Source organism: Schistocerca nitens, chromosome 7 (assembly GCF_023898315.1).
Source record: "Schistocerca nitens isolate TAMUIC-IGC-003100 chromosome 7, iqSchNite1.1, whole genome shotgun sequence".
Taxonomy (NCBI): domain Eukaryota; kingdom Metazoa; phylum Arthropoda; class Insecta; order Orthoptera; family Acrididae; genus Schistocerca; species Schistocerca nitens.
The window spans coordinates 188,547,947-188,575,688 of record NC_064620.1 but is presented as its reverse complement, the minus strand read 5'-3'; the positions used below and the strand labels follow the sequence as shown (position 1 = coordinate 188,575,688).

Below are 27,742 nucleotides of genomic sequence, written 5' to 3'. Positions count from 1 at the left end.
TTTTTAAAGTAAAAGGAGAATCTGTATCGAAAAAGTAACTCTGGGAGCCGATGTAACTTTGTTGCATTAACATACAGTATTTTTTACAGCAAGAAAATCGGAATTCTTATTTTTCTTATGTATTTGAATCCGCCGCCGCCGCCGACCGATGCTTGGGAAACGGCGACGACTCCAGTCGTGTTGCGGCCGTGTCGCCGTCTGCCAGGGTGGGAAAAGAGGAGGGGGCAGCGTCGCAGTCGCAGCCAACTGTCGCGTCTTGCACAACGTAAGCTGCGGACGTTGATGCGTAGCGATCATTACGTAGTGAACGTTGTATTTCAGGAACCGTAAAATGCAAAGTGAAACAAGGAAATGGAGAAGTGGAGACTTGCTATCTTTTAAAAAGTAACGGGAGAATCATTTTTTCTCTGTGCAAAAACGTGAAAATTCGAAATGTTTAATATGTGGCAGTATTCTCGCTGGTCAGCGGAAGTTTAGTATTGAAGGCCATTATAACAAATTTCACAAGGACGAGTACAATTTATTGTCGGATTCTGAGCGGATGGGGAAATTGACTGAGCTTAAGAAGAGCGATCTGACGATACTAGATGAATCTGTCGTAGTTGCTGTGGTCACTAGAGATCTGCGACTTCCTTTCGTCATGTCTCTCATCTAACTGATTTAATATTTTATGGAGCACTGTTTTCAATTTTTCAGGACGACAACAATAATAGCCCAGCGGTACGTGAAAGTTATAAGATTGCGCTTAATATAGCGAGAGCTGGAAAACCATTTGCTGAATTAGTAAGTGTCGGTTAACAGCAAACATCAGTGATGAAAATTTAAGTAACTGTTTGTGTTTGTATGTAGAAATTTTGTTCCACTCCACCTATGATAATTAAATAAATCGTATCGTAGGTAATAGGTACTCTTTCAAACCACGATATCTTTCAAGCACTCCTAATCTTATTCCTTCATGCAATAAAGCAAGCTAGGAAACAAAACGCATTGCAGAGGGAGGAGTGGACAGAAGGTATGGGGGGGAGGGGAGATAAGCGGGTGGCCAACTTGCCCCTGTGTGCACCCAGAACAATTGTTAACTGCACGCGTGCAAGTGCACCGCACACGTGCAGGATTCCTGCCCGCCCCTGATTTAGCTGAATACAAGGAATACTGTAAAATATTAAAAAAAAGTAATTCTGACATCTAAGCAAATGCACTACGAGAAGAAGATAGCAATGTCAGGGAACAAAATAAAAACAATATGGGATATAGTGAAAGAGGAGACTGGTAGAACCAGAAAGGAACAGGAGCAAATAGCATTAAGGGTAGATGACACATTAGTAACCGATGGGCATAGTGTGGCAAATCTATTTAACAAGTACTTTATATCCGTTATTGATAGAATAGGATTGTCAGGATCAGTAAATAATGCCCTTGAATATCTGAAACTAGCCTTTACAAATAGCTTCAGCTACATGAATATGTCACTCACTTCACCAAAAGAAATAACTTCCGTAATAAAATCTTTGAAAACAAAGCATTCTAGTGGTTACGATGAAATATCAACAAAGTTAATTAAGGCATGTTCTTGTGAGTTTAGTACAATTCTAAGTTACTTGTGTAACCAGTCAATTATAACTGGGACATTTCCTGACTGGCTAAAATATGCAGATGTTAAGCCTCTATTCAAGAAAGGGGATAAAGAGATACCATCAAACTACAGACTCATTTCACTTTTGCCAGCATTCTCAAAAATTTTAGAAAAAGTAATGTACAGGCAGCTTCTCAACCATCTGACCACAAACAACGTATTATCAAGAACACAGTTTGGATTTCTGAAGGGTTCTGATATCGAGAAGGCTATTTACACCTACAGTGAAAATGTACTTAATTCATTAAATAACAAATTACAAGCAGCAGGTATTTTCTGTGATTTGTCAAAGGCATTTGATTGTGTGAACCACATCATCCTTTTAAATAAATTAGAATTCTATGGTGTCATGCGCAGTGCTGCAAAATGGTTCAAGTCATACCTAGCTAACAGGAAACAAAGGGTGTCAGTACAAGGGACTAGTGAATTAAGTCATCGTCAGAATGGGAAGAAATTACATGTGGTGTCCCACAAGGATCTATCTTAGGGCCATTGCTTTTTCTTGTGTACATTAATCATCTCTCATCATTTACACTGCCAGAAGCAGAGTTCGTTTTGTTTGCAGATGACACAAGTATTGCAATAAATAGTATGTCGAGTGTAGTTCTAGAAAGATCTGCTAATGATATTTTCATGGATATTAATAAATGGTTTAAAGCCAACTCATTGACATTAAACTTTGAAAAGACTCACTACATGCAATTCAGAACCTGTAAGAGGTTTCCACCCAGCATATGCATAAAGTATGAAGAAGAGCATGTAGAAGAGGTTGACAGTCTTAAATTCTTGGGATTACAACTTGATAATAAATTCAGTTGGGAGGAGCACACCACAGAACTGCAGAAACGCCTTAACAAATCTGTATTTGCAATTCGAGTGTTAGCAGACATAGGCGACATAAAAATGAAAAAGCTTGCATACTTTGCCTACTTTAATTCCATAATGTCATGCGGTATAATATTTTGGGGTAACTCTTCAAGTCAAACAAAAGTTTTCAGAGTCCAAAAGCGTGTAATACGTATTATTTGTGGAGTAAATTCACGGACGTCATGTAGAAACCTCTTCAAAGAACTGGGTATACTAACCACTGCCTCTCAGTATATTTACTCCTTAATGAAATTTGTACTAAATAATATATCTCTTTTTCCAACAAACAGCTCAGTTCATACATACAATACCAGGAACAAAAATGATCTGCACAAAGACTTAAAAGCACTTACTTTAGTTCAAAAAGGGGTCCACTACTCAGGAACACTCATCTTCAATAATTTGCCAGCAAACATAAAAAATTTAGTTACAAATAAAGATCAATTTAAAAGGAGCCTGAAAGACTAACTAGTGGCCAACTCCTTCTACTCCATAGATGAATTTTTTAATAGAAACAAATGATGTATTGTGTATATTCATACTATTAGTATTGTTATTTCAGCTAAAAAAAAAAAAAAAAAAAAAAAAAAAAAGGTTGACATGTTCTACATCCACGAGGATCTCCTCAGCATGGATCTACGGAACGAAAAACTAATCTAATCTAATCTGTGTCCCTTGTATTGCACACTTCTGTTGTTCAGGTAATAAGCACAATGCTTACTGCACACTTGCTCTTTGGTAGGAGTTGTTTTCTCTCATTTGTGAACAGATGAGTCATTTGTTTGCAAACTGCAAACAACTATATCTACATTTTCATCCATACTCTGCAACCTACTGCCAAGTGGCTGGCAGAGGTTACTTCCCAACGTACTTCCTTTCACTTATGGAGTGAGAGAGGAATGGCTGTAAAAATGCTTTGTGCACACTGCAGTTAGTTCATCTTGTCCTCATGACCCCTATACTAGCAATACATACAGATTTGTAATAAAGGTTAAGTGGAAAATCTAGTTTACGTCCTGGTCCAGCACAAATTTTCGTATGCCATAAACAGATAGTACGGGGTGGCTACAATTAAACCTACCCTACTTGAGAAGGTCCCCATGAAAAGCAAATGATTATAGGGCACTGAACCTTTGTGGAAACATTTGTAAGAGCATGTGGAAGAGTAATAATGAATAAACCATAGACAGAAACAAATTTTAATTTCACCATGATAGAGTAACATTTGGTAAATGTGAACCATGTTTATGTTCCAGGTTATAAATGTTGCTCAATGTGATGGCCATCTACTTTCATGATGGCCTGAAACACACTCTACTGCTGCCTGGAATATCTCACGTGGCATGTTGGCTACATCCTTCGCTATGCCCATCTACAACCTCCAATATGAGATGTTTCCCGTTGATAAGTCCTGTCCTTCAGGTAACCCCACAGCCAGAAATCACGACTTCAAATTCAGAGATCTTAGTGGCCATGCAGTCTGGAACAATTGACCAATGATTCGATTTTCTCCAAATGTGTTACAGAGTAACTGAGTGACCTCAAGTGTAATGTGGGGTGGAACTCCATCACACATCAGAACAGCAGAGTCCAATGTCTCAGGGAAACGAAAAAGTATAGAGTAGTCAGATGTTTTTCTTAGAAGAAAATGATTTAAAAATTAGTATTTTGAAGGTTTTTAATGGGGTCAGAACTGAAGCTTTTTGATAGCTACTTACAAAATCTGTGTCTAGAAAACCCACCCCAACAAACTATGGTAAGGCTGCCCTTACCCATATGGTAAATAGTTTTTATGTCTACACTGGCTCAAGTACCTAAAGTTTAATTATAACCACCCTGTACATTCCTAGAGTCAACATTTAAAGCTGATTCTTGCAACTTTGTTAGTAGGCTTTCTCTGTACCATTTGTGGCATCTTCAAGTGTCTGACAGTTCAAACAATGAAAATTGAAGGTTGGAATATCAACAATCTAAGAAAAAATAGATGACACATTTAGTTGCAGACAGGCACAATTAAAAGGCACTTAAACATAATTTTTCAGTCACCATCATAAAAAGAAAGAGAAACATACTCCATTCATTCACACAAGCAGGTACACCTCATACAAGCATGACTGCCAACTCCGGCAGCTCAGAACAGAATCAATTCGAGCTCAAACCAAGCTGCTGGAGTTGGCAGTCATGTGTGTATGAGGTGTGCTTGCTTGTGTGAATGAATGGTGTGTGTTTCTCTTTCTTTTTCTGATGACACCTGTGGCCGAAAGCTTATGTGTAAGTGTTTTTTGTGTCTCTCTGGAAGTCAACATGTCACCTTGTCTGACAGTTCAGTTCCTTTAGCAATTACATGACACTCACCCATGGGTCAAGCAAACCTATGTCCACTCATGTCGCCCTTTTCTGCATACATTCAATATCCTGTTAATCCTGTTTGGTACAGCAAGAGATAAACAATCTCTTTTGTAGACAGCATGTTTTTGCCCAGTATTCTACCAATGAACTGACGTCTGCCTCCTGCTATACTTACAACTAAGCCATTTCATATACTCAATGCCTAGGTATTTGTACGACAATTCCAATTGTGACTCACTGATATAAAAGTCACAGGATGAAATGTTTTTTCATTTTGTCAAATGCATAATTTCAAATCTTGAACACTTAAAGCAGGTTGCCAATCTTTGCTCTGTATTGAAATATTGTCAAGGTCCCATTGAATATTAGTACAATTTCTTTGACATTACTTCATTATGGAAAACTACATCATTTGTGACAAGTCTGGGGTCACTATTAAATTCTCTGCAAGTTCATTATTATAAAATATAAATAGCAACAGTCCCAACACACTTCCCTGGGGAACACATGAAGTTACTTCTACATTCTCGATGACTCTGCATCCAAGATAACATGCTGCAATCTTCCTATCATGAAATCCTGAATCCAGTCACAAATTTTTCTTGATACCTCATAAGATTGTACTTTTGACACTAAACATGATTGTGGACTGAGTAAAATGCCTTACGGAAATCGAGAAATACTGGCTTTCATGGCAACATGTGAGAAATGCACAAGGTTTTTTTTTTTTCATCTGGTATGGTGATCCCTACTTAGCAAGATGGCAATTATAAAATTTGAGAGTACCTTGTACAGCATGAAGCAGTTTAAAAATTCTAGTCTTCACAGAGCATTATACTTTCAGTGGAGAGGTCAATTTGTCTCTTGAAATATCCAATTTACTTGTAATCGGAGCAATATAAAGATACAATATGTTTTTATTACTTATTTTGGTATCTTTGACAGTGTAATCATCCACTTTCAAACCACTAAAGAACCTTATGCCACCTTCCATGACAGATTTTTATGTATCTTTTATCACGGCATCCATTCTGGAATCAGTATGAAAACAACTACATCATCTGCATAAAGCTAAATATTAGTCCCATCGAGCTTCCCACGCCCGGGTTCGATTCCCGGCGGGGTCAGGGATTTTCTCTGCCTCGTGATGGCTGGGTGTTGTGTGCTGTCCTTAGGTTAGTTAGGTTTAAGTAGTTCTAAGTTCTAGGGGACTTATGACCACAGCAGTTGAGTCCCATAGTGCTCAGAGCCATTTGAACCATTAGTCCCATCATGCTTAATGAATAGGGGAAAGAAGTCATCAAAATTGTTGTTGTTTATGTTGTGGTCTTCAATCTGAAGACTGGTTTGATGCAACTTTCCACACTACTCTATCCTGTGGAACCTCCTTCATCCTGAATAATTACTGCAACCCACATCCATTTGAACCTGCTTACTGTACTCGTTTCTTGGACTCGCTATGGAATTCTTACCTCCCATACTTCTCTCCAATAGTACATTGACAATTTCTTCATGTTTCAGAATGTGTTCTGTCAACTAATCCCTTCTTTCAGTGAACTTACAACATGAATTCATTTTCTCCCCAATTTCATCCAGAACCTCGTCATTAGTTACTTGATCTACCCATTTCATCTTCAGCACCCTGCACATTTCAAAAACTTCTACTCTCTTCTTGTCTGCACTGCATATTTCTCATGTTTCATTTTGTACAAAGCTACACTTCATAAAAATGCCATTGGAAAAGACTTCCTAACACTCAGATTTACATCCCATGTTAAAAAATTTCTCTTCTTCAGACACACTTTCCTTGCCTTGCCATTCTCTACTTTAGCCATCACCAGTTACTTTGTTACCCATCACCAGTTACTTTGTTACCAAAAAAGCAAAACTCACATACTACTTTTAGGGTCTCATTTGCTTTGCAACCTTTCACTCCCTATATATTACCACAACCACCTTCAGAGTTTCAAGGAGTGTGTTCCAATCAACATGGTCAAGAGCTTTCTCTAAGTCTACAACAGCTAAAAATATAGATTGGCCTTTCTTTAATATATCTTCAAAGAAAAGTCGTAGGGTCAGTATTGCCTTACTTGTTCCAAAATTGCTCTAAAACCCTAAATAATTTTCCCTGATGTTGACTTCTACCAATTTTTCCTTTCTTCTGTAAATAATTTGTGTCAGCATTTTGCAACCACGACTTATGAAACTGCTAGTTTAGTAATATTCACACCACCTGTCAGCACCTGCTTTTTTTGAAATTGGAATTATTAAGTCTTCTTGAAGTCTGAGTGAATTTCCCCTGCCTCATATATCTTGCACTCTATGTGGAATACTTTTGTCATGGCTGGCTCTATCTAGAACAGGCCCATTCAGCAAAGCTAATCAGGAGTGCGCAGCCACGAGAAGTAAATAGAGCAACAGCTGAGAACTATGGAAAGCGGCGGGTCATATCAGCCCCCAGTCCCAGCCACCAGTGTATTTAGAAACAACAGAAGCAGCACACAGCTATAACAGCATGCCCTCAGCATCACCTTAGTTCAATGCTGTATGGGAGGAGCTACACCTTTTTACTGACCATGACGGTCATGTATAATGTTTAGTGTGTCACAAAGTATTAAAGCATATAAAGAAATTCAATTTAAGATGTCATTATGCAGTAAATCATGTGACAGAGTACGCCAAATATGTCGATGATGAATATAAGGCAATAATCCAGGAACTGAAAGCCAGCTTTCAAATGAAGTAAGCTACCACTTAATAATAAATTTTGTTTGTAATTTTATGGCAATGGAAGGAATAAGACAAAAATTCTGTATTTTAACAATTAAAAATGTCAGTTTTGAGAGCTTATGCTACTGATATTATCTGATAAAAATATTTCATATTATTTGCAAGACACTGATCATATTGGAAGAGATTTGTTTGTGAGAATTGGTTACATAATTTCTCATCAGGTAGCTGTGCAATTGGAGCCATTTGCTGAATGTGAATTTACTGAAGAATGTCTCATCACTGCGGGGCAGAAGAGCTATGTCCACAACTGGTTCTGCAGCTTAAGTCCGTGTCACATTCTTGAGCCACTGTAATGTGCCGACTGAACAGTCAGCAGAAGACTTGGAAGCTCAGCTGACAATGAATATTACAGACAGTGTTGCATTTTCTTTGTCTTTGGATGACTCTCTTGACTTGTCAGACACGGCACAGCTGGTAATTTTCATTACAACAGTAAACAAAATACTGGAAGCTTACAAGATGTTAGATCTCATCCCACTGAAGGATACAACATCAGGTCTGAGACATGTTTGATGCACCCCAACCGGTTATGGAGAACTTTGGTCTCCCATGAGAATTACTGAGTTACATAGCAAAAGACAGTGCTCCAGCTATGACTGGTGACATCAGTGGCTTAATAGTGTGTCCAGAGATAAATGAAGAATCATGATCTCATGGTTATGCATTGTCTGAGTCATCAACAACATTTGTGTTCAAAAAGCATACAACTGAATAATGTAATGAGACTGGTTGTGAAAGTCATTAATTCTACTTGAGTAAAGGGATTCAATCATCGCTTGTTCGAAGCATTTCTTGACAATGTTGGTTGTGAATACGGAAACTTACTTTATCACTGTGAGGTTCACTGGCTCAGTCATGCTAAAGTTCTGGAGCGCTTCAAGGAACTGCAACAAGATTCATGGAAACAAGGGGAGAAAGTGATCCTAACTATTGAATGATAGATGGATTTGTGACTTAGCCTTTTCAACTGATGTGACAGGACATCTTCACGACTTGTTATGTTTCCCTTCAAGGGAAGGATATTCTCATTGTCCATTTCTGTGACAAAATAAAGGTAGTGAAGATGAAACTGATGCTCTGGGAAAGGCAGCAGCAGTCTAGAAACGTCTCCTACTTTTTGAAACTGTTGGTATTAACAAATGTTGGCATTGCTGCAGGTTTTGGAATGTATACAGATTTTTTAAGAAAACTGTGTACTGAATTTGAAAGAAGACTCTCTGATATTTCACATTTGGAAACAGATTTTGGAATTTTTGCCACCCCATTCTCTGTGGACATCTATTCTGTAAGCCACCCTCTCCAAACGCAAATCACATATCTTCAGTGAAATTCAGAATTGAAAGATACACACATCAAAAAAAGTTCTGCATCATGTCAGTTCCAAGAGTTCCAGAACCTGTACAGAAAACTGATATAAAGATCAACATAAACATCATTTCCGCCCTTTTTATTGTTCATGAAAACCACACATTGCAAGTTGTATTGCCATGCATCGAGACTGAGAGGTGATGGTCCAGATTGATGTACGCACCAGTATCACTAATACCCGACAGCATGTCCTCTTGAACTGATGCACGCCTGTATTCATTGTGGCATACTATCCACAAGTTCATCATAGCTCTTTTGGTGTCCAGATTGTCCTACTTCTCAACAGCGATTCAGCATGGATCCCTCAGAGTGGTTGGTGGGTCACGTCATCCATAAACAACCCTTTTCAATGTATATCAGGCATGTTCGATAGAGTTCATATCTGGAGAACATGCTGGTTACCCCAGTCGAGCAATGTCATTATCTTGAAGGAAGTCATTCACAAGGAGTGGTTGGTGGGTCACATCATCCATAAACAACCCTTTTCAATCTATACCAGGCATGTTCGATAGAGTTCATGTCTGGAGAACATGCTGGTCACACTACTCGAGCAATGTCATTATGTTGAAGGAAGTCATTCACAAGATGTGCATAATGGGGGTGTGAATTGTCGTCCATGAATATGAATGCCTCACCAGCATGCTGCCGATATAGTTGCACTATTGGTTGGAGGATGGCATTCACATATGGTACAGCTGTTAAGGTGCCTTCTTTGAACACGAGCGGCATACGACAGCCACACATAATGCCACCCCAAAACAGCAGGGAACCTCCACCTTGCTGCACTCGCTGGACAGGGTGTCTAAGGTGTTCAGCCAGACAGAGTTGCCTCCAAACACGTCTCCGACGATTGTCTGGTTGAAGGCATATGCGACACTCACTGGTGAAGAGAACGTGATGCCAATCTGGAACGGTCCATTCAGCATGTTGTTGGGCCCATCTGTACCACGCTGCATGGTGTTGTGGTTGCAAAGATGGACCTCATCATGAATATCGGGAGTGAAGTTGCACATCATGCAGCCTTTACAGTTTGAGTCATAACACGATGTCCTGTGGCTGCATGAGAAGCATTATTCAACTTTGTGGCAGTGCTGTCAGGGTTCCTCCGAGCCATAATCCATAGGTAGTTGTCATCCACTGCAGTAGTAGCCCTTGGGTGGTGTGAGCAAGGCATGTCATCAATAGTTCCTGTCTCTCTCTGTACCTCCTCCATGTCCAAACATCACTTTGGTTTACTCCAAGACACCTGGACACTTCCCTTGTTGATAGACCTTCCTGGCATAAAGTAACAATGCGGACACGATCGAACTGCAGTACTGACTGTCTAGGCATGGTTGAACAACATACAACATGAGCCGTGTACCTCCTTCCTGGTGGAATGACTGGAACTGATCAGCTGTCAGACACCATCTGTTTAATAGGTGCTGCTCATGCATGATTGTTTACATCTTTGGGCAGGTTAAGTGACATCTCTGAACAGTCAAAGGGAGTGTGTCTGTGATACAATATCCACAGTCAATGGCGCACATCAGGAGTTCTGGGAACCAGGGTGAAACAAAACTTTTTTTGATGTGTGTAGATATCAGAGAAAAAAGACTAAGTGACTTTTACAAACATTTGTCACAAAACTGTTACCTGGTACTTCATAGACATGCTGCATGGATGATTAGTCTGTTTGGGTCAACGTATAATTGTGAGCAATTCTTTTCCATAATGAGAGTGTGTAAAGCATTACAAAGGTGCTCAATATCAGATCATCTGAAATGTGTTCTGAGATCTGAGCTGTGCTGAATCTATGATTCCCAACATTCAAGCTCTTATGCAAAGAAAAGCATAAACGTACACAGCAGCAGTAGAAAACTGAGGTTAATTAATTTTGTATATTTTCTTTGTTATTTAGTTTCCTAGTTTTGCCTTCCAGTTTGGAACATCCATTAACTTTCATATTTAGTATGTATTTATGTTCATTTTGTCCTTTATTTACTGGCAATGTTTTCTTGAATTCAAAAATCTATTTGGCATTAAGGCTATTGTAATAAGTGTCTTCAAGATGTTTAATTAGAACCTTGGTTCTTTCTTACGGTTCCTTTAGTATGCATGTCCCCTATTGCTCACCAAATTATTGATTTATTTGTGACCAAACAATACCAAATGAGCCGTAGCAAAGAGCAGAATCTTGCTGCTCCATAGAACAGTACCCTGAATGGCCCTGACCTAAAATGTCATCAGTTCTAAGGGAATATTGTCCATTCCAGGGGACTTGGTCTTTCAAAGCTCTTTCACAGCTCTGTCTAATTTATCTCACAGTATTATATCTCCCTTCACATATTTTTCTCCTTATTCCCTTTCTATAACACTGTCTTAATATGTATTTCCTTTATATGGCCTCTCTATATATCCCCTCCTATATATCCGCTAGTTACACATGCTTCTATAGACTTAAATCTGCCCTCTTGCCATTTCTGCTTAGCTTATGGACTTTCTGTCAATCTCATTTTTTAAACATTTGCATTCCCTTTTGCCTGCTTCATTTTTATGTTTTCTCCTTTCATCAATGAAATTCAATATCTCCTGCAATATCCAAGGATTTCTACTAGGCCATGTCTTTTTACATATTTGTTTCTCTGCTGCCTTCCCTATTTCATCTCTCAAAGCTACTCACGATATACTGCCAACTATGGAGAAAGGGCAACAGCCAGATTCCAATTCTAGATTTTCAAAAAGCATTTGACACGGTGTCCCATTGCAGACTGTTACCAAAATATAAGCATATGAAACAGGTTGCTAGATAGCAAGTGGCTCAAAGATTTCTGAAGTAATAGAACCCCATACAATAAAACTCCCTCAATCATGTACTGTACAGTGGCTTGAGGGTATGTAGATGTAGATTCCGCTTCTATAGCAGTCAATCATGCCTAATACTCCCTTTGAAACTCTCGACAACCTCTGGTTCCTTTAATTTATCCAGATGCACAGTGAACAGTTCATAATTTTTTTTATGAAGTTTGTCTTTCAGCAATACAGGATCTCAGTATCAAAAGTAAGCATTCTATCATCAAACTAGACAGGTTCCTTTTTTTAGACTGTGATTTTGCTTTTGATTTTTATCATTACATTTACATGTCTTTTTACTGATGGTTCAGTCGTATAGTTTTGAAATAGAAGTGTTGAAACTTATAGACTTAAGATTCCATTACATTCAATAGTTACTGCAGGAGCTGTCTAGAATTTTTTTAGTTTTGTAATGTCTTCTATTGTTTCATGTGCAAGGAGTTGAACAAAATTGTTCTCTTTTAGAACATATTTGTAGGTTAATAGTTCCATCTGTTTTACATTAATGTTATTTTTGCTGTGACTTGGTCCAGTGTGTTCTGGTTTTTAAAGAATAATATAGTTCTGATTAACTGAGTTGAAGTTTTATCAATGCATATCTTTTGGGTACCAAGGAATGAAAGCTTTTGCTACTGTTTAAAGTTTGTGTAGATAAGTCTAAGATTTTGCATGACTGTTCAGCAGCTTTTCACTGAAGGAATCCTGTTTCCTAACCAAACTGCTGAACAGAGTGATATAGAGTGGTTTCAAATGTAGCTATGAACATTGTTACTCTGGAAAGATAGCATTTCTTGGTACAGAGCAGTCAATTTAGAGATTAAGGGTGAAAATTATAGGTTGTTGTCAAATTACTCTGTGTGTTTGCAGCTACCTTGCTATGACATCAAGGGCCATAGTGGGATTGAAATATTTGAAGAAGGATCCACTATAATAAGAGTCATGAATCCATGGTGAAATGGATGATGCCAATGAGGCTGAATTGAGCTAGCATTTGTGGTGCACGTGTGTTAGACAAGCTGGTCCAAGTCACAGCAAATGTGGTCGAGGAGGTGAGTACCGCTTGCACCGCAAGACTTTCCTTGCTCGGTGTAATTTAAGGGGGTGTCAAAACTTTAGTATGTTCCACCCCTTCTCAAGCACAGTTGCTACATCCACATGTTCTGGTAGATCATGTTGTCAACTGTGTGAGTGATATTCAGCTCGTTTGTAACAAGGCTAAATATTTGCCAAATATTCAGGGCTTACAGCAGGGAATTATTTCAGTACACAGCCTCCTTTCCCATCTCAAATGACAGGAAGGTGAAGGGAAGGCAAGTTTAAATGATGGAGAAGGTGTAGTTGCAAATAGGTTCATGTGTTTGTGGGTATAATTTAGTGAGCTTCCAAATCCACTGCTTTCAATTCTTCAGGGATACACATGTTGTCTGTGAAAGATATTGATCACATTAAGAAAGTTTTGTGCTCAAATGTTAAACTGCAAGGCTAGGCACAAGCTACGGGAATTCTTGAAGAATTAATATGTCGATTATTTTCTTCCTGGCACAAGGACAGCTAAATAGGGTGATATCCAAAGTAGTACAAGGGGATGGATCTCTCAGCTTTCCCTGGGAGAAGATTTTATGGGAATCTTTAGGTGCACAGAGGTGCAAAGATCTTACTGATGCTTAGTTATATTAAGTTCAAGCCAGCAACAAGAGGTTGTTGGATTACATAGATATGGTGATGTTGGCTAATCTTGCCAAAAGAGAACCCACAGTTAGTACCCTAGAAGGTATGTAGTTAGTATCGAAGGTATGTAGCCACACAATCGACCACAGAAGATGTTCTTGGACAGGCCTCATTTGTTTTCCGACTTAGAACACATGGTTGTGAGGGTAGAAAGTGTGCCTTATGGTGATAAGAAAATGAAGAGAGGAAAGGGTACCTAAGAGGAGTGTTATGGGTACTAGGTTAAATCATAGTCCTAAACAGCATGTGAGTGTACCGAACAGCAGGGGTGCACTGTAGATGGATGATATCGGGAGAAAATGTGAGGAAGGTGTACCAACATACCACCATGGGGCTGTTGCAAGGTGTGTGCAGTTGCAACCACTTGGTTGTCATGCATCTGTGCTTCTGTATGGACTGAATCAGTGTGTGTTCTACTCAATTCTGGGGGTAGTATGTTGTTTGATTAGGATTGGTATGTAGGTAATAAAAGGTATGTGGGTTTCCTTTAGCTACAGCCAGCTAAGGAGAATTCTAAGTCTGTTGTTAATGAGACTTTGAATGTTGTTGGGCTGGTCCACTACATGTTAACCAGGTCTAGGAAGTTTCAAGTTATTAAGTTTTCAATCATGCCCATGTTGTTTGGGTACAATTTTCATGTGTGAACCTTGTGTCTTGGACTGTGCTCAGAGAGAATTTTATTTTAAGTTTTGGCCTGGGGAAAACTTTAAATTTTGTGATGGGTGGATGAAGAATAATATCTGCCAAGTTCAGGGAGGGGTCTCGAGTTTGATGTTAGATGTCTGCCTGAATTTCAATTTAAACAGTTATGGGAAGTACTTTATCAGTATTCAGATGTCTTTTCAGAGAAAGAAAGTAACACACAAGAGAGCCTATGAAATAAGGCTGACCAATTGTACACTAGTCAGTCATCTTACTGGGCTTCCCCAACCCCCCCCCCCCCATCCCATCCACCAACCCCTAAAGATGAAAGAGTTGAATAAAATTGTAGGGAGGTTGTTGGAGGATGATTTTAGTAGACCATCTGTTTCTCCCTATGCTCCTCCAATACTCCTGGGGCCAAATCAAATGGTGCTGGTTACAGGCTAGTAGTGGATTACCATACAACGGTTTTACATGGTTTATCAGCATGTCTTTTCTCAGTATTGGATATAAAATGAGCATGTTATAAGATCTCACTTGCCATGGATTCTTAACCACTGACAGCTTCCTGTGCAGATTATAATTTGTATAAATTTAACTGTTTGCCATTCTGGTTGTCAGCTGAGGCAGCAGTGTTGTCTGATCTGTCAGATCATGTTTTGGGAGAATTCAAGTTCAAAATTGTATAAAATTACTTAGACAATGTAGTTACTTATAGTAAAAGCTTTGAAGAACATGTCTAACCTCTCAGACAGGTGGTGACATGGCTTAGGGGAACAGGTCTTACGGTCAATCTGGTCAAGGTCATCATGGCTAAGACTGAAATTTTGTTTTTAGGGCATGTTGTGTTGGAAAAGAGGGTGAGAACTGATCAGTCTAGGACCAATGTGATCCATAAGTTTCTGTTGCCCATAGTAAGAAAGATGTCACACGGTTCAAGGGTATGTGTAATTTCTTTCACAAATTCAGGTGTAACTTTGCTGGGCTCATGGCTACTCTCAATGAGCTGAGTAATAAGGGCAAAAAGATTAGTTGGGGTGAAAGACGCACCTGTGAGGCACTGAAGTGGACCATTAGTAACGCGCTGGGATTCCAGATTGTAACTTATTGTTTCTGGTGCAAAAAAATGCTTCAAGCATGGGTGGTATTGTAACGCCGGAAATGCATATCCTCCTATTTCCATCTATTGTACTGTAAGTTTTTTCCTTAATTTGTTACCTGAATATATATATATATATATATATATATATATATATATATATATATATATATATATATATATATATATATATATATATATATGCATTTATGTCGATGTATAATTGGTTTGTTTAGTAAATATTATTTGTATTTTTACGCTGGGTCTTGCCTAGGGAAAACTGCTATCGAACGATTACATCGATAGGTCGTGTGAAGAATCAAAGTGTGTAGGATCTTTGGTAGTGTTTAACTCTGCCACGTGGAGCGCGGGCAGAGCAGTTGGAGTCTGGCTGGAGTAGCGAGTGGAGGAGGTGTGTTGTGTGACGCTCCCGCGAGTTGCCGCGCTTTCGGGGTTTGGCAGCATGTAATTGCGCTCGACTCGCGATGATAGTTTCTGACATGGTGTCGCGGACGGGAAGCATTAGCTGGCGCACATCAAGAGCCTGTTTCGCCTGGTGACCGTGTCGAGAAGAAGGCCCGCCAACATCCAGCTTCTGCAACAGCGACGGCCGACAATGAGTGACTGTCTCCACCTCCTCGATCGACGGCTTCAAACCTTCAATCAACCAACAAGGAAGACTAAAAGCACGTAAAGTTTCAGAACTGTATGGCAGACCTCAGCTTTTCAAATTGTTCCATTTGCCTCGCAAAATTACAGCAACTCAGCATGAACCTTTGTTGCTCATTGTCCCAATTGCATTACCGAGCAGGGTCCCTTCCTTTTCCGAAATGAAACCGAGTGTCGTTGAAATTCAGACGCCAGCATTAAAGTACTATCATTGCATTTCATTACTTTAGTTTCAAAGTGCAGTTAAAGCATAGCTGGCTACAATAGTTAGATTACACAAGCACAAATTAAGAGTGCGAGTTTTGTTAGCATATTTTAGCTTACTTGTGACTGCAGCTCAGCTTGGTACGTACTAAATTTTACTATTGTTAATTATTCAGAATCATTTAATTCAAGTTCAAAGTTAAATCTCTTGTTTCTAAATTGCGTAGAGTCAAGTTGCTTTTGAAATGATTGTTGAGGTAGTCCAAGGCTAACCGTATTCTGCTGGATTTCGATGTGCTTCAGAAAGAAAGCTCACTATTAACTTCAGTCACTAAATTAACTTTCGATTTTCCGGATTTATTAATTCTTTTGCTAAATTAAGTCAGAGTGTAGCGAAATTTATTACTTCTGACAAACTTTCAGTTTTCACACTACACGTGTCAACCTTCAGTTGCCACGCTTCTAGTGCTAATTATATGTGTAATAACCTTTCTTTTTCAGTTACTATAGTAATTGTCCTTAGGACAGGCGACCGTGATTTCCCCCAAATCTCAAATATCTAATTACCGCTAGTTAATTGTTGACGTAACGGCCGCACATTTACTTTCTTTATTAACTTTACCCCTTTTCAAAATTAATTTCCACCAGTTTCATTTGCATTTTTCCTTTCATTTAGATGTAACCCTTTCCTCCCTCTTTACCGACAGATTAACTTCGGTGACGATTGCTTTCCCAAATTTCCCATTAGGTACACGCGGTTTAATTTTTCACTGTCATTAAGGTCGATAAGTGAGGGGGAAGGTTACACGTGGCGACCTGGTGACAGGACAATCTTCAAATTTGACGTTGTTCTGGACACGAATTTTGCATTGTGCAAATCTCGTAACAAAGTACTGGTTACGAAATGGTCGATACGTCAGCGAGAATATTAGTCTGAGGAATCCTAATTAGATTTGAGATTTGTTATTTATATTGAAAATTATTAAAATGAGTGAAGGCAACAATTACCAAAATTTGGTGGGCTTGGATAAGGAACAATCGGTCGAACAGTGGGAAACGCGCACCGCGGTACCCATTGTTCAGGGACAGGCGGCTAGCATGAAAGACGCGACCGCCGAGATGCAACAAAGAGCAGAAATGGAATTCCAAACATTAGAAAATGTTTCAGAATCGGAAGTGAAAATCAAATCGGAATCCCTTGATGACGAATACGGGGGGACAATTAAAGAGGAAGCCGCTACGGAAGTAAAACCGGTAGTTTCCGGGAATTTAACTGATTTATTGAATGTTTTGATTAACGAAATCAAGGCTCAGTCTAGCAAGATAGAAACTCAATCGGCAGAAATTAAAGCTCAGTCTGGAAAAATTGACAGGAAGCTAGACAATCAGAACAAAGCTATTAATGTTGTTAACAACAATGTTGGAGTTGTTAACACAAAAATTGATAAAATCAAAGAAGATATTGTTGTGATTAATACCGAAATCGGTAATCTAAAACAGGAAATGATAGGCGTTCAGGCGGAAATTGCGAGCATAAATACGCGTTTTAATTCCGAAATTAGCAGAATCGAGAAAAGTGTAGGAGACGCAGTTGCTCCGATCATCGAGAATAAGGTGACGGAACAAATTCAATTAGTGAGAAAAGACGATCAACAGAAGGTGGAAACTTTAAAGGTTTTAGTATCCGAAGTAGATACCAAAGTGAGGAAGCAGGCTAATACCTGCGAAGAGAAAAAGAGGGAAGTGGAAACGCTTGCGACAACCACTTGCCAAGTGATTACGAGAGTGTCGGAATTAGAAAAGAAACTTGACGAAAAACAGAGCTATGTGCCAATCTACGCACATATTTCGGAATTGTTGATGAAAGAGGAGCGGTTCGACCCCTTGAAAAAAGGCGGTATACACGCGACGGATTTCATTAAGAATTGTGAAAGAGTTTTACCCAGATCATGGACTAATGAGAGAAAAATTAATGCGGTTATTGATGTGTTGGCTGGTGATGCCAAGCGTTGGGGCTTAAACCTCAACATTACGAACCTGACCTTTGACGAGTTTAAAAATTTGTTTCTGGCTGAATACTGGTCAGAGCAAAAACAGCAAAGTGTCTGGCGCGAATTTGTCGTATCGAGGCCTTTCGATGCGAATTCGCGTGGCTCGATGAAGGAGTTTTGTGAGGGCTGGATCCGCAAGTTGGAATATTTGCGTGATCGCCGCACGGAATCCGAAATAGTCTGGGAACTCTACAAGAAGCTTCCAGATGATACAAAACGCTACGTAGGAAGCAATTACAGGACAATCAATCATTTCCTGGAAAGAGTTGAGGACGAGGACAATTGGCGCAATAATCGCGATACTGGTAGAGGCCGTGGTAACAACAACGGGTACCACAGCAACCACAACAATCATAACTATGGGAATAATGCATACCGCAATCTTGGCAGCAATAACAATAGTGGTTCGGGCCGTAATGACAATCGATACACTGCAAATAATAACAGGAATGACGGAAACCAGTATCATACTAGCGTGATACGGGCTTCGCAGAATAGTAATAATGCCAGAGTGTGTGATCAGCCGCCTCAGCAGCATCCGGGGAGCGTATCTGCTGGGACGAGACAGGGAAACCATTAGCCGCGCCGGTGAGGGGCCGACCGGGCGTGGAGAAATTTTGGCGGCCCAATAACAGTAGAAAACCCAGGTGTCGTCGTTATGAAAATTCCGTGTGGAATAATCAACGGCGGGAGAGTGTGCCAGTGTTAGGAGAAAGGAGTGCGCCCACAGGTAGTAAATCAGCTGTATACACGGCAGTAGGAAGTACATTCACTGTCAGTGAGAACAATTTAAGTAGTGTTCCGGAAATCGATTATAAAGTGGTAGCTGTAATACCCACAGCGGAACTGGAGATTGAGTTTAAGAATGATTCGCAAGTGTTGAGAGAAGATCAGATGTCGGATAAAACGTCCGTCATCGAGCGAGGGGATGCAGAGAGGGATGAGGTCTGGTTAAGGCAGTTCGGTCGCTTATACGATGAACTAAGAGATTATAGGGGTCTGTATGGGAGAAGCGTTTATGGGGAGCGCGGGCAGGATTTGCCGCGTTTCGTCCCGCAGGAAGATAGTGTTTGTGAAATGATAGAAAGGTCTGGCCCTAACCGGCAGACTTTACCAGAAACAATTGATGTTAATGGGGAGCACGAGCAAGATTCGTCGTGTTTCGTCCCGCAGGAGTTAGATGTTGAAGTAGTAACGGAAAGTTCTGGCCCTAACCGGCAGACCTTACCGAAAGTTGTAGTGGTAGAAGTAGCCGACCCATCCGACGCAAACCTCCAGTTTAAACATTGCGAAAGTATTAAGGAGAAAGATTGCGAAAATTTTAGTGATAGCCGGACACGATTGGTAGAAAAGCATGTGGATTACAGCGTGTATGAGGTTAGGGCTGACATTATACGGTTAGACGATAGCAATGTGGGTTGCGCAGATCTAGCGGAAGTAATTGCAGAGACTACTGGGCACATTCCTCCAGGTAGATTGGCGGATGATATCAATCTGGCCAAAGTGGAATCAACGAAGGTGACAATTAGTGAAATGATAGCAGGGCAACACTCACTAGTTGACGAGTTAGAGGAAAAGGTTTCGGTATTGGAGGCGAAGCTACAGACTAAGCCTCAGGACAAACGTGTTGAAATTAAGACTGTATGTGAACAGAGGCTGAAAAAGCCGCCAGATAAACCGGATTTAGGATCAAAGCCGGATGGTTTTTTCTGGAATGACCTGGATATAGACGAGGATTTATTGTGGGAAAATAAAGAAACAGTCGAGGACAAGTGTAGACAGATAGTAGTGTCTGTTAATATGCACGACCTACAACTAAACGTGTTGATTGACACCGGTGCAGAATTGAGTGCTGTATCTGGGAAAATATTTGAGTTACTGAAAGACAGACCTGGTATCGTAGTTATGCCAGTAACAGGAGTGAAAATTATCGGTGCTACTGGGAAGGCCAGTAAACCGGTCACAAAACAGATTTTTGTCAACTTCGAGATATGTGGGGCACGATTTGAGCAAGAGTTTGTCGTCATGCCAGACTTAACTACGGAAGTAATTATTGGGTTAGATTGGCTATTAAAGTACTGTGCAGTGATTAACTGCGAAAGCAAAACTTTGACATGTATGTCACTAGATAAAACAATGGTAGTTGGTTTTGACGAGGCAGGAGACGGTGTGCATAGGCAATACCAGCCTATACACATTGTTAACTGGCCGGATGACATTGACGTAGGAATGAGTTTGAACTGCCGTAACGTGAGGAATTTCGGCATTGACAAAAGTGTAGAAAGTGAATTGGAAGAGATAATCAAATTCCCTCCACGGATTGACATTAGTATTGGTGTGAAAAAAGATCGTTTGCGGGAAGTAATGAAGCTAAAAGCTGATGCTCGCATACGTCGTCATGACGCTAAAGCGCGTTTTGCTAAGTTTGCAATCGGAGACTTAGTTCTTGTAAAAGCTCACGAGAAATCGAGCGAGATAGACAATGAAATCTCTAAATTTAAGTTTGTGTATAATGGACCATATAAAGTCATTGGTATACCTCACACAAATGCTTATTGCTTAGAGTATCCAAGCTCTGGAAAACGATTAGGTATACGGAATATTGTAGACTTGAAATTGTACCAACCTAGAATTTATTAATACCACAGAATGGGTAATTTGTACAGTATGTAATATAGAGTGTAAGATTTAAGGATGTGCCATGTTGCGATGCCTTTGCCTGACCTAGAGGTCATTAAAGAACTTGTAATTAACAAGTAATTAATTTTTGATTAGACGTTTTAACCAATTGAAAAATCCAAGCTGCTAGTTTAAGTTTTCAGCTCAGTCACAGTAGATTAAGGAATGTAAATATGCTTTTGTAACTAGCTGTCAGATTTCATGAATGTGTGTTTTACTAGTCATTGCCGATGTACTTAGACGCTGTTTTAAGTTTCAGGCTAGTACATGCGTGTGATGATGGACAGTGTTGAGTTATCCACTGTGATAGTATTAAGGGACTCCTTGAGATTACTCGGGAGTGAGTTTTCCTAAAGAATTCAGTGAAACGGACGTTCTGGAAATGCCGCTACACAGGCGAGTGAGATCAAGCGTGCCGCACAGGCGGGCGCAACAATACTGGCAAGGTGGAGCCGCTGTCGGCTCTTGGGTCGCTGTCGGCTCTTGTGCCGCTGTCGGCATTCTTTGTACTTGCGAGTACGGAAGGCGGAGTTGTTTTTCTTCCCGGACAGCTGATATGAAAGAATTCTGTTGTCAACATTTATGTTTTTGTCGATCTGCTGTATATTATTTTCTTGTTTAGCGTCAAGTGCACACTCATGACGAGAATATTAATTATGAAAAGTTTATATAAAATACGTATTCTATGTAATTAATTATTAATTTGCGTATTTTGATATACCTGTTTTCTATGACCATGTAATCTGATTAATTTTGTAAATAGTATTCCATTTCTTGATACTTCTAGGAATTTAGATTTTTAGAATAGCTAAACCATTTTCTATGCTTTCTATGAATTTTAATATGTCGTCAACCTGTTTTATTTTGTGCAAGATGACAGAGTGGAATAAGATTAGGACTGTCTCCACTCAATTTTTATGGTCTAAAAAATTGATTTATGCTTAATTAGACGAATGCTAAATTTTGATGATGTTTTGAGCATATGCATTTCCGCTGTTTATTTTTTGGGACATTTTCTGAGTCTGTTTAGGTTACACGAACATCCTCAGACAATGTGGGGCACGTGTAACGCCGGAAATGCATATCCTCCTATTTCCATCTATTGTACTGTAAGTTTTTTCCTTAATTTGTTACCTGAATATATGACATTTCTGTGCCTTTATATATTGTAATTGGTTTACTATCTGTATATATATATATATATATATATATATATATATATATATATATATATATATATATATATCTCTGTGTGTGTGTGTGTATGCATTTATGTCGATGTATAATTGGTTTGTTTCGTAAATATTATTTGTATTTTTACGCTGGGTCTTGCCTAGGGAAAACTGCTATCGAACGATTACATCGATAGGTCGTGTGAAGAATCAAAGTGTGTAGGATCTTTGGTAGTGTTTAACTCTGCCACGTGGAGCGCGGGCAGAGCAGTTGGAGTCTGGCTGGAGTAGCGAGTGGAGGAGGTGTGTTGTGTGACGCTCCCGCGAGTTGCCGCGCTTTCGGGGTTTGGCAGCATGTAATTGCGCTCGACTCGCGATGATAGTTTCTGACATGGTGTCGCGGACGGGAAGCATTAGCTGGCGCACATCAAGAGCCCGTTTCGCCTGGTGACCGTGTCGAGAAGAAGGCCCGCCGACATCCAGCTTCTGCAACAGCGACGGCCGACAATGAGTGACTGTCTCCACCTCCTCGATCGACGGCTTCAAACCTTCAATCAACCAACAAGGAAGACTAAAAGCACGTAAAGTTTCAGAACTGTATGGCAGACCTCAGCTTTTCAAATTGTTCCATTTGCCTCGCAAAATTACAGCAACTCAGCATGAACCTTTGTTGCTCATTGTCCCAATTGCATTACCGAGCAGGGTCCCTTCCTTTTCCGAAATGAAACCGAGTGTCGTTGAAATTCAGACGCCAGCATTAAAGTACTATCATTGCATTTCATTACTTTAGTTTCAAAGTGCAGTTAAAGCATAGCTGGCTACAATAGTTAGATTACACAAGCACAAATTAAGAGTGCGAGTTTTGTTAGCATATTTTAGCTTACTTGTGACTGCAGCTCAGCTTGGTACGTACTAAATTTTACTATTGTTAATTATTCAGAATCATTTAATTCAAGTTCAAAGTTAAATCTCTTGTTTCTAAATTGCGTAGAGTCAAGTTGCTTTTGAAATGATTGTTGAGGTAGTCCAAGGCTAACCGTATTCTGCTGGATTTCGATGTGCTTCAGAAAGAAAGCTCACTATTAACTTCAGTCACTAAATTAACTTTCGATTTTCCGGATTTATTAATTCTTTTGCTAAATTAAGTCAGAGTGTAGCGAAATTTATTACTTCTGACAAACTTTCAGTTTTCACACTACACGTGTCAACCTTCAGTTGCCACGCTTCTAGTGCTAATTATATGTGTAATAACCTTTCTTTTTCAGTTACTATAGTAATTGTCCTTAGGACAGGCGACCGTGATTTCCCCCAAATCTCAAATATCTAATTACCGCTAGTTAATTGTTGACGTAACGGCCGCACATTTACTTTCTTTATTAACTTTACCCCTTTTCAAAATTAATTTCCACCAGTTTCATTTGCATTTTTCCTTTCATTTAGATGTAACCCTTTCCTCCCTCTTTACCGACAGATTAACTTCGATGACGATTGCTTTCCCAAATTTCCCATTAGGTACACGCGGTTTAATTTTTCACTGTCATTAAGGTCAATAAGTGAGAGGGAGGTTACAGTATGGTGGTCCTGTTGAAGAGCAGAAAGGGGAACACCATCCTTCGGCTTATGTTTCGAGGCTCTGAGCACTATGGGACTTAACGTCTAAGGTCATCAGTCCCCTAGAACTTAGAACTACTTAAACCTAACTAACCTAAGGACATCACACAACACCCAGCCATCACGAGGCAGAGAAAATCCCTGACCCCGCCGGGAATCGAACCCGGGAACCCGGGGGTGGGAAGCGAGAACGCTACCGCACGACCACGAGATGCGGGCTTATGTTTCGAAGGCAGTCCTGAGTCATGAATTGCATTATTCAGTTTATAAACAGGAAGCAATAAAGGTACTATTTGCCACTGAAAAGTTTACATTTTATCTGTAGCATTGGCAGTTTCAGCTGATAATCAAGCAGATAATCAAGCACTAAGTTTGGTATTAGACCACCCACAAAAAACAGGAAGGATACCCCCAGTGGATGGTCTGGATCTCAGCATTCCAATTTGACATGGTTCACATATGTAGTTTGCAAAATCAGATGCCCCTAGCTGCATGTCTGAGTGGGAATGGAAAGGTGGAGATGAAGGTAACTTGGAAGTGGCATGGTCTGCTAAGATTGTAGAGGCCTCCAGGCTACAAGTAGTTGCTGCCATTCTTACTGATATTTTGGGTTTATTTAGAGACGGATTCCAAACTTGCTGTCATCCGCAAGGAATTAAAGGAAAGACACCCTTTGAAAGGGTACTCATTAGAGAAGGAGGTGCTCTGTTATTAGGGCCGGTGTGACCAAAAACCTAAAATCAGTCTACCAAGAAGTCTGATACCAGATGTTTTTTAATACCATCACCAGTCTCTGTCTGAATGTCACCTGGGTGTCTGGAAAACAAGGGAGAAAATAAGTGAACATGGTGCATGGATAGGCATGGCAGCTGATATCTTAAAACTGGCCAATAACTGCCATGACTGTAAATATGGAAAACTCAATTTTGGTTACATAAAGGTGCTTTTCCAATCCACTTTTGAGTTTCACACTTTAGATATACTGTTTATGGATTATTTGGGGCCATCTCCATGCACTTACAATGGTAATGTGTTCATCTTTGTTGTGGTGTATGCTTTTATCATGTTCAACTGGCTCATTCCTAGTTGGGATACCATGACTAACATGGGTTTCCACAATTCTTCATCCATTTTTGTGAGATTCAGGCTACTACTAAGTCCAGTTAGTGATAACATGCCTGCACTCACTTCACATGAATTTTGTTAAGTGTTGCTTTGGGCACGGAATATGGCACATTACAACTATGCCATATTATCTGCAACAATCCTTCATGGAGCAGATTAACTGCAATTAAAATCAGTCCACTTGGATTCTCAAAGGAAGTGGGACTGTTCACTGAACTGGTCACACCTCATTTTCAATACTGTGTGCCCCAAAACCCACAAAAGCATTCCTGTGAGGTTGATGTCTGTTTATGAAGTTAATACTTCACAAAGTAATCTCTGGTCTTTCAATGACATGTTGCCAGAGCATGTAAATCTGAGTACTCTGAAGGCTAAATGGGAAGCCAAGGAAAGGAATATCATTCTTGCGCACCAACAAGAAGCCCGAGATTACAATAAGGGTTGGTGTGCGTTGTTAATTGTGTTGGGTGACCAAGTGTGTGTAAAAAAGGTTCGGGGCAGAGCAGAGGAAACAATAAGGAAAATGTCACCAAGGTTTGTCGGTCTGTATGAGGTGGTTTAAGTCCCAACACCAGTTAATTTCCTGGTTACAGATCTGCAAACATACAAGCTCGAAATTGAAAGAGTGATGAGTTGCTGAGATGTTTGTAAAAGCAAAAGGTACAGGGCTGCCCCCCCCCCCCCCACACACACACACACACAGAGCTTCACTTTGAGGAGGGAGAAGGTTGACGCATCTTGATCAGTTTTGTTATGGGCGCAGTCAACTCCAAGGACATTGCAGATAGGTTGCTGGTGGGAGCATACTCTGTGGCAAGGAAAAGACTCTTAAGCAGAGCTCTGGATGAAAGACAGTGATTGGACAGAACTGGAGGTTGGTGAGCAGGCTCCAAGGTGGCACAGAAGACTCTGGTGCTGGTAGTCATTCTGTGTGTGGCAATCATGTGAGACTGGTGCAGATGACAAGAGAGAGAACTCCACAGGCTGGATTGGACCCCTTGTTTTGATGAGCTGCAGTGTGTGGATGTCCAGTGAGTTGTGAAGCATTTGGTAGCAATGTTGGATGGCTGTTTCTATGGCGAGCTAGAACTTTTAAACTTTGAAGATTGTATTGGCATCATGGCTCATTAGACACATTATGCAATGCCTTTGCTGCAGTCACTGGATTCTTTAATTTATGTCCTATGGAAATTGGGAAAGAAGCTATTTTTGGAGGGTTGACATATTTGGTTGACAAGTATGACATTTGTGGAAGAACCATTCTGTATTGCTGTGTTTTGTCGATTGTGCACACTGCAACTGCTAATTAGGTGCACATATTGAAGTGTATGCTATTTAAGTTAACTAATTTCACTTCTCTGTTTGTTGCAGAAACCTGATAATAGTCTGTGCACTTGTCTTTCCTGCAACCATGGGATTGTTTTGGTAATTGCAAGTGGCCTGAGCAGGGTTGCCCACTCCTGACCAGCCAATAGGGTGATGCAGATTCTCACTCAGCCTCTGTAATATTTAACTGAGCTGGATGTTCTGGTATGGTGGTACCCAAATTTTCTGAGCTTAAGTTTTCAAGGGTACTCTACTGCTTTGTTTTTACTTGATGTTATTGTAACCAATTGCCAACAATCAGCAGTAATTGCTCAATGTTAGCATATGGTGCTGCACATTTTAGTGATTTGGATTGAGATCGAGCTAAACTTACGCTGCAGTGTTGTTCTCCGGCATGTCAGGGTAGAAGTGTGCACAGAATCATCTAAGTGAAAAATCCAGGCAATTTACATGTTTATTTATATATAAAAGGCTGACTTATGAATTTTCCCTTGTGTGAAACAGCTTATAAAATATTGTGCACTGATTTAAAGTTCTAGATTCACATATTTTAATGTTTGTATCACTTTTCCTGTGTAATCTTTCTTGTATCAATACCTGTTTCTATTGTGATATATTGTGAAACTTTGAACATTTGTGAGTGCTGTGATAAACTAGTACTGTTATCGTTAAAGGCTTAAACTAAATTATGCTCCAGAATGAGATTATCACTCTGCAGTGAAGTATGTGCTGATATAAAACTTCTTGGCAGATTAAAACTGTGTACCAGACCGAGACTCGAACTCAGGACCTTTGCCTTTTGCAGGCAAGTGCTCTACCAACTGAGCTACCCAAGCACGACTCACGCCCCATCCTCACAGCTTCAATTCCACCAGTACTTCATCTCCTACCTTTCAAACTTCACAGAAGCTCTCCTGCAAACTTTGCAGAACTATCACTCCTGGAAGAAAGGATATTGTGGAGACATGGCTTAGCCACGGACTGGGGGATGTTTCCAGAATGAGATTTTAACTCTGCAGCAGAGTGTGTGCTGATATGAAATCTCCTGGCAGATTAAAACTGTGTACTGGACCGAGACTCGAACTTGGGACCTTTGCCTTTTGTGGGCAAGTGCTCTACCATCTGAGCACCCAAGCAAGACTCATGCCCCATCCTCACTTCCTTACTTCTGCCAGTACCTCATCTCCTACCTTCCAAACTTCACAGAAGCTCTTCTGCAAACCCTGCAGAACTAGCACTCCTCGAAGAAAGGATATGTGTTCTTTAAGAATTTTTGAGGGCAGTAGGTCTGTCCTCATTCAAAACTATGTTTCTCTAATTTGATTGTACAATTACTTGAGAAACAGGTTAGTTTCTGAATTTTTGGACACTTACAAAAGTATATTTGCATAAGTTAGCCTTACAAGTGTTCTGGTTACACAATTTAATTCATAGCACATCAACATTTGTGGTTCACAGTTCAGCCAAAGTATACATCACCCCTGAATTTCATTGTATGTCAATGAAAATAAACATGTATTTTTTGAGGATTTTTGGAAGCTATCATTGTCCTTTGCATAATCTATGAGAAATTTGTAAAAATTTCACATTTGTG

At 40.0% G+C, this 27,742-nt stretch overlaps 1 protein-coding gene and 1 long non-coding RNA gene across 2 annotated transcripts in view; one reads left to right on the top strand and one right to left on the bottom strand.

Moving 5' to 3' along the window:
* LOC126195528 (dynein beta chain, ciliary-like) overlaps nt 1–27,742 on the bottom strand; it is a 930,907-nt gene that overhangs the window by 850,852 nt on the left and 52,313 nt on the right. The window lies entirely within an intron of this gene.
* LOC126194695 (uncharacterized) lies at nt 400–27,677 on the top strand. Its single transcript, XR_007538496.1, has 3 exons — nt 400–783; nt 12,710–12,891; nt 26,194–27,677. It is a non-coding gene; the product is annotated as an uncharacterized LOC126194695 (long non-coding RNA).